A 6,000-nucleotide genomic window follows, 5' to 3' on the forward strand; every position below is an offset into this window, starting at 1 on the left:
ATTTCATGTTTCGTTTTCAATATTTTTTAAAAAAAAAATTGAAAACGCAATTTCAATTCATGTTTAGGGGGGCAAAACGCAACCTTAAGATAAATTTTTCATACTAACTCATTTTGAATATGCGTTTTTTTTTTCGAATCCTGAGAAGAATTCGGTTAGAAATTGCGTTTTTACGAAAAAATAAGTTTGAAACCCCGTTTTTATAACCATAAACTAAAGACGAGACTGTGTTTTTGACCGAAACAATTTCTGAAATTGCGTTTTCATCAAAAACACAGTTTGAAATCACGTTTTTAAACAAAAACATAAAACGAAACTGCGTTTTCCTTTTATTTAAAATAAAATTGTTATAGAAAAACTCAACATGAAACTGCGTTTTTCGTTTATTTTAAAAAACTTCAACCTAAACCCCATTTTGAAGTGATATTCGGGGCCAACAATTTAGAAAGTGTCATTGAGAGCCATTTGACCCCAAATAGTGACATTTGGGGCCAACACCCGAATTGTTTCAGGCTTCCTCTGTCCTACGTTAACGTCCTTTCTTTGCCCGGCAATCAGGCGCGGATCTAGAAATTTTTTCTTAAGGGGGCACTGACTAAAGTTTTTAGGAGGCACCCTCTTATTTTCTGATATTTACGAGGGCACTTTTATATTTTCAGAGGTTTTAATGATGAAAAAACGTAAAAAAACAAAATTTATCGGGGACATTTGTCCCCCGTACTCCTTACTAGATCTTCCTTTGCCGGGAAATTGCATCATTTGATCGTATGATTATAATAGAAAAGCTGGAATAAATCGTGTAGCACCAGTGTCACTTTTGCAAAAATAATTTCTTCATCAACGTTTCACGTGATTCTAGTTGAGAATAGAGCAGGAAAGTTGATAACAACTTCCTATATTGTACTCGCACAGTCGCACTTGCCAATTTAGGCCAATTTGCTACAAAAATATGACCCTCGAGTCACTTTGATGAGTATCTCTTAGAAATTGTATTGCATTTTTACTTCATCTTGAATCTTCGTTTCAATATGTTCTCTTGTACAGTTGTAACAATAAGAGCGCGAGCTTGTGCTGTGTATGAACATCTGAAAAGGTTTTTGACCTCTGTTTTCCATGCATATTCTACAAGTTTTGAGAAGGTTCAAAAGTTTCCCATGTAGCGTTAACTTTGGGTCTAATGTTGGTGATGAATGATGATTGGAAAGTAGAAGACAATGCAATGGTTTCGATTTGAAAATCAGGTTGAGATTGACAGATCTTTACAGAAACACAAATCTCAAAAGCATCTAGTTAATATTACAGTGCTACCAGACAACATATTTATGTGATTGCTCATTCATCATACATGACAATCTTCAGATGTTCAAAACTGAGTGCTTTTGTGGAAGGCAAACATTTAGAGAGCTACACAGGGGATCAAAGTCCTTTTTATTTTGGTCAGGAGGGGATCAAAGGTTGATAATACTGTTTCAACATACTCCTGCAGTCCTGCTAAACAACTGTCTACATTTTCTTTTTAGTTCTTTTCATACATTAAGATAAAATCAAGGGTAGCTATAGCAAACATGAATTAGATTTGCTATACTTTTACTTTGTTAATTAGCTGTTATCAATCTATCATGACATCACACTCGGGGTTCACTAACACTCACCTACCTCATCATGTCCCCCGATCTGCTGTCTCATTACCATGTATTGATATCACCTATGAATAAGTTACTAACTCTAGGTGTAAGTAATGGCATCATCAGAGCTCAAGGGTATGTGATAGCACTTAAGCACCAAACAAATGAAGTTATTTGTATGACAACTAAAACGCCAGGGTTCACTTGTTATCTGGTAGGTCACAAGTTTGAATGCATTTTAGTAAATTATCTTCTGAGAGCCTTGTGCAGAAGGAACCAAAAATATAAAAATAAATAATAAATAAATAAAGACCTCATTCTTTTAAGATGCTAGACTAGTGAACACTGAGACTAAACACCCCTTCACCAGCAACATACTTCAGTTGAATAATAAGGGTTAAATTACTCAAATTCTTCACTTTCAATTTATTCTCTTCCATCCTTGCATGTTTTTTACTTCTGGAAATACTGAAATAGTATCAGAAGATAGTTCATTTTAGTAAATATTTTGAGGAAAAAGTATTTAGGTTAAATTACCTTATCCTGTTTATTTATACGACTCTCAGACATACACAGGCTCATCTTACATATGTGGACTATTCTTTTACTTAAAACTCCTCCTCACGATCGGTAATAGATATCAATCATTCTCATCTTGTTACATATATTATTCCAGTCCTTAGATCCTAATCCCATTATCAGAAAATCAGCTAGTTGCCCACCAGTTCTTATGTAACTGAGCTCCAAACTCTTTGCATCAATATTCTCTTTAATAAAAAATCAATCAATTTCAATGTGTTTCGTCCTATCATGTTGGACTGGATTGTTGGCGATATTGATTGCTGACTTGTTGTCACACCAAAGTTTTATTGATACTCTCTTAAATAGATGTAATTCAACCAGGAATTTCCTAATCCAGATCATCTCACATAAGCTTAGAGCCATAGCTCTGTACTCCGCCTCCGCAGTAGAACGAGCAACCACAGCTTGTTTTTTACTACGCCAAGACACAAGGTTGCCTCCGATAAATACACAATAACCAGATGTAGATTTCTTATCATCCAAGCTACTTGCCCAATCAGCATCACAATAACCCTCAACTTCAGTATTACCATTAGCTCTAAACCATATACCTTTCCCTAGACAGCCTTTTAAGTACCTCAGTATCCTCAGATTTGCTTCACAATGCTCCATTCTAGGATCATGCATGTATCTACTAATAATTCTAACAATGTTTGTAATATCAGGACGTGTATGACATAAATAGATGAGTCGTCCAACTAGCCTTTGGTAACGCTTTTTATCAACAGGATCCCCTGACTCACTACACAATTTATGTTTTGTTCGATTGGTGTTGGGGCTATTCGACCACCCAACATCCCTGCTTCCGTAAGCAAATCAAGTACATACTTCCTTTGAGAAAGTACAATCCCCTTATCAGATCGAGCAACCTCAATACCAACAAAATATTTCAAGAGACCCAAATTTTTAACTTCAAACTCCATATTGAGTCATTTTTTTAGTAGCACAATGTCTTCTGTATCATCCCCCGTGATAATAAATCATCAACATAGACGGCTAAATAGTAACCCGGCCCTTTGTATGCCTGTAGAAGATAGTGTGATCACCATTGCACTGCTTATATCCCATTCTAAGGACAACATGCCAAAATTTATCAAACCATTCCCTTGGTGATTGTTTAAGCCCATACAGAGTTTTCTTCAACCTGCATACCATTTTAATCGTCTTCATAGTGCCAAAGCCGGGTGGAATCTCCAAATAGACTCCTTCTTGCAAGTCTCCATGTAAAAAAGCATTCTTAACATCTAGTTGATACAAGGGCCACCCAAAATTTGCAGCACATGAAATTAACAATCTCACAAAGCTCATCTTAGCCACCGGTGCAAATGTTTCGTCATAGTCTATTCCATATGTTTGACTATAACCTTTCTCCACTAACCCTGCCTTATACCGTTCCACTTTACCTTCAAGGGTTTGCTTGGCAGAAAAAATCCACTTGCATCCAACTAAAGTTTTTCCTTTGGGACGACGAACAAGCTCCCAAGTTTTATTTTTTTCCCATGTACTAAGCTCCTCATGCATTGCTTCAAGCCATTTTGGATCCTGCTTTGCTTTCTGCCAATTTCTTGGATAGACACTGATTGTAATGATGCAATAAATGTTTTGTATGCAGGTGTGATGGATATATATGATACATAATTAGATAGATCATGCTTAAAGCCATACTTAACCGGAGGTTTTCCAGCGGTAGCTCTAGGCTCTCTACGAACAACAATAGGAAGAGATTCATTAATAATAGGAGATTCATTACTTGTGGTGTGGATTGTAATATTCTCCTATCTCTTCTTGTACTCCAGTTTTTTGTCTTCAACTATACACTTTCAAGTTTGTATCAACAAACTTCTTTTTTCCTCCTCCTAGAACCTTCTATCCTTCTCCTCCTAGCACATTTACTTCTTTCATTGGACATGGTATTATTCCGACAATAACTTTATTTGAACCTTGCATCATTCCATCTCGAACACTTTCAAGAGAGTTCTCCTCCTTTCTACTGATATTGCTAATAACAGGATAATCTTTTAGCTGTGCAAGAGGTTGTGTCTTCTCTCCATAAAATGGTTCTTTCTCCCTAAAGGTGACATCCATACTTACAAATACTCTCTTCTCGGATGGACACCAACATCGATAACCTTTCTGAGTACCAGAATATCCCAAGAAGATACACTTCAGTGCTCGGGGATCAAGCTTGCTTACTGATGGCCGATGGTCCCACAAAAAGCAAACACATCCAAACACCTTAGGTGGAATTGCATACACATTTTCTCCCATCAACAACTCACAGGGAGATTTGAAGCCCAGTACTTGTGAAGGCATCCTGTTAATAAGATAAGCTGCAGTCAACACAACCTCGCTCCATAAAATTTTTGGAACATTTGTTGTAAACATTAGTGACCTGGCCACCTCCAATAAATGACAATTTTTTCGCTCAGCTACATCATTTTGTGTTGGTGTATCCGGACATGTAGTTTGATGCACAATCTCTTGAGCGGATAAATATGATGCAAATTCCTTATTCAGATATTCAGTGTCGTTATCCGTCCTAAGAACACAAACTTCTGCATTAAACTGTTTAATAGCATAAGCTAAAAAATCCTGGAAGCAGGAAAAAATTTCAGATTTATTCTGCATTAAATAAACCCATGTCATTCGAGTATAACAATCAATAAAAGTAACAAACCACTTAAAACCGCTAATGAAAGTAACTGGACAAGGTCCCCAAACATCAAAATATATTAAATAAAAAGGTTTTACACTTCTCAATCCTGAACGGCTATAACTCGTTCGTGTATGTTTTCCAAACTCACAAGCATCACAAATAACTTTATTACTACCTACTTTATACAATAATTCAGGTCTTAATCTCCTGAGGCTTTTAAAAGGCACGTGGCCGAGACGACAATGCTCTAACATCACTGTAGCTTCAACTTCCTCAGTAGTTGTAACGGTAAGAGCAACATCATCACTTTCCTTATTCATATACGCCTGATGCCAGTCCCAAGCGTCCTCTTTGTGTCCCTATCCTGGAAAGAACATGAATTCCGATCAAATATTACTTGACAAACTAATTGATCAATGATGGAACTGATTGCAAGTAAATTAACAGAGAATGAGGGAACATGTAAAACAGATTCAAGTGCAAGGGATGGTGTGCATTTGACATAACCAATTCCTTCTATAGGTTGGAAACTTTCGTCTGCTGTTTGGATAGTCTCTTTATGTTATGGTGGATATTTGAAATATGTATCAAACCCACTAGATGATCTTGTAACATTCTTAGATGCACCTAAATCTATTATCCAATCCAAAGAAGATGGTTTAAATGATGCAAGTGCTCATGATGGAATACCTGATCCGGCATGAGTACATTACCAAGAAAAGAATAAGTTAAACCTTGAGTGTTGGAACTCTCCATCCTCAGCTTATATGCTTGAAGTTCTTCCAATTCAGAATTTTTTGTTGATTCTCCAGTATCACTCTTTTATGCGACAACTATGTTAGCTCGGTCAACAAAACGCCCACGTCTTCGACCACTAGCACGTCATCTGAAGGTTCCTCGGCTACTGCGATTACCTTTACCTCGTCCATTATCACGTGACAAAGGGCAATTCCAACTAATATGCCCTTTTTTTCTACAAATATAGCATTCTCTATCATTAGTGATAGGTGCCAGCAGTGCAGAACGGACCGGAACTGATGAATTACCACTCGAGGTCATCACCTTCATCCTAGACTCCTCCTGACTTAAAGCCACTATGACTTCCTCCATACGAGGAAGAGGGGACTGATGGCAAAT

This window comes from Apium graveolens, chromosome 4, assembly GCF_009905375.1.
Source record: "Apium graveolens cultivar Ventura chromosome 4, ASM990537v1, whole genome shotgun sequence".
NCBI classification, from domain to species: domain Eukaryota; kingdom Viridiplantae; phylum Streptophyta; class Magnoliopsida; order Apiales; family Apiaceae; genus Apium; species Apium graveolens.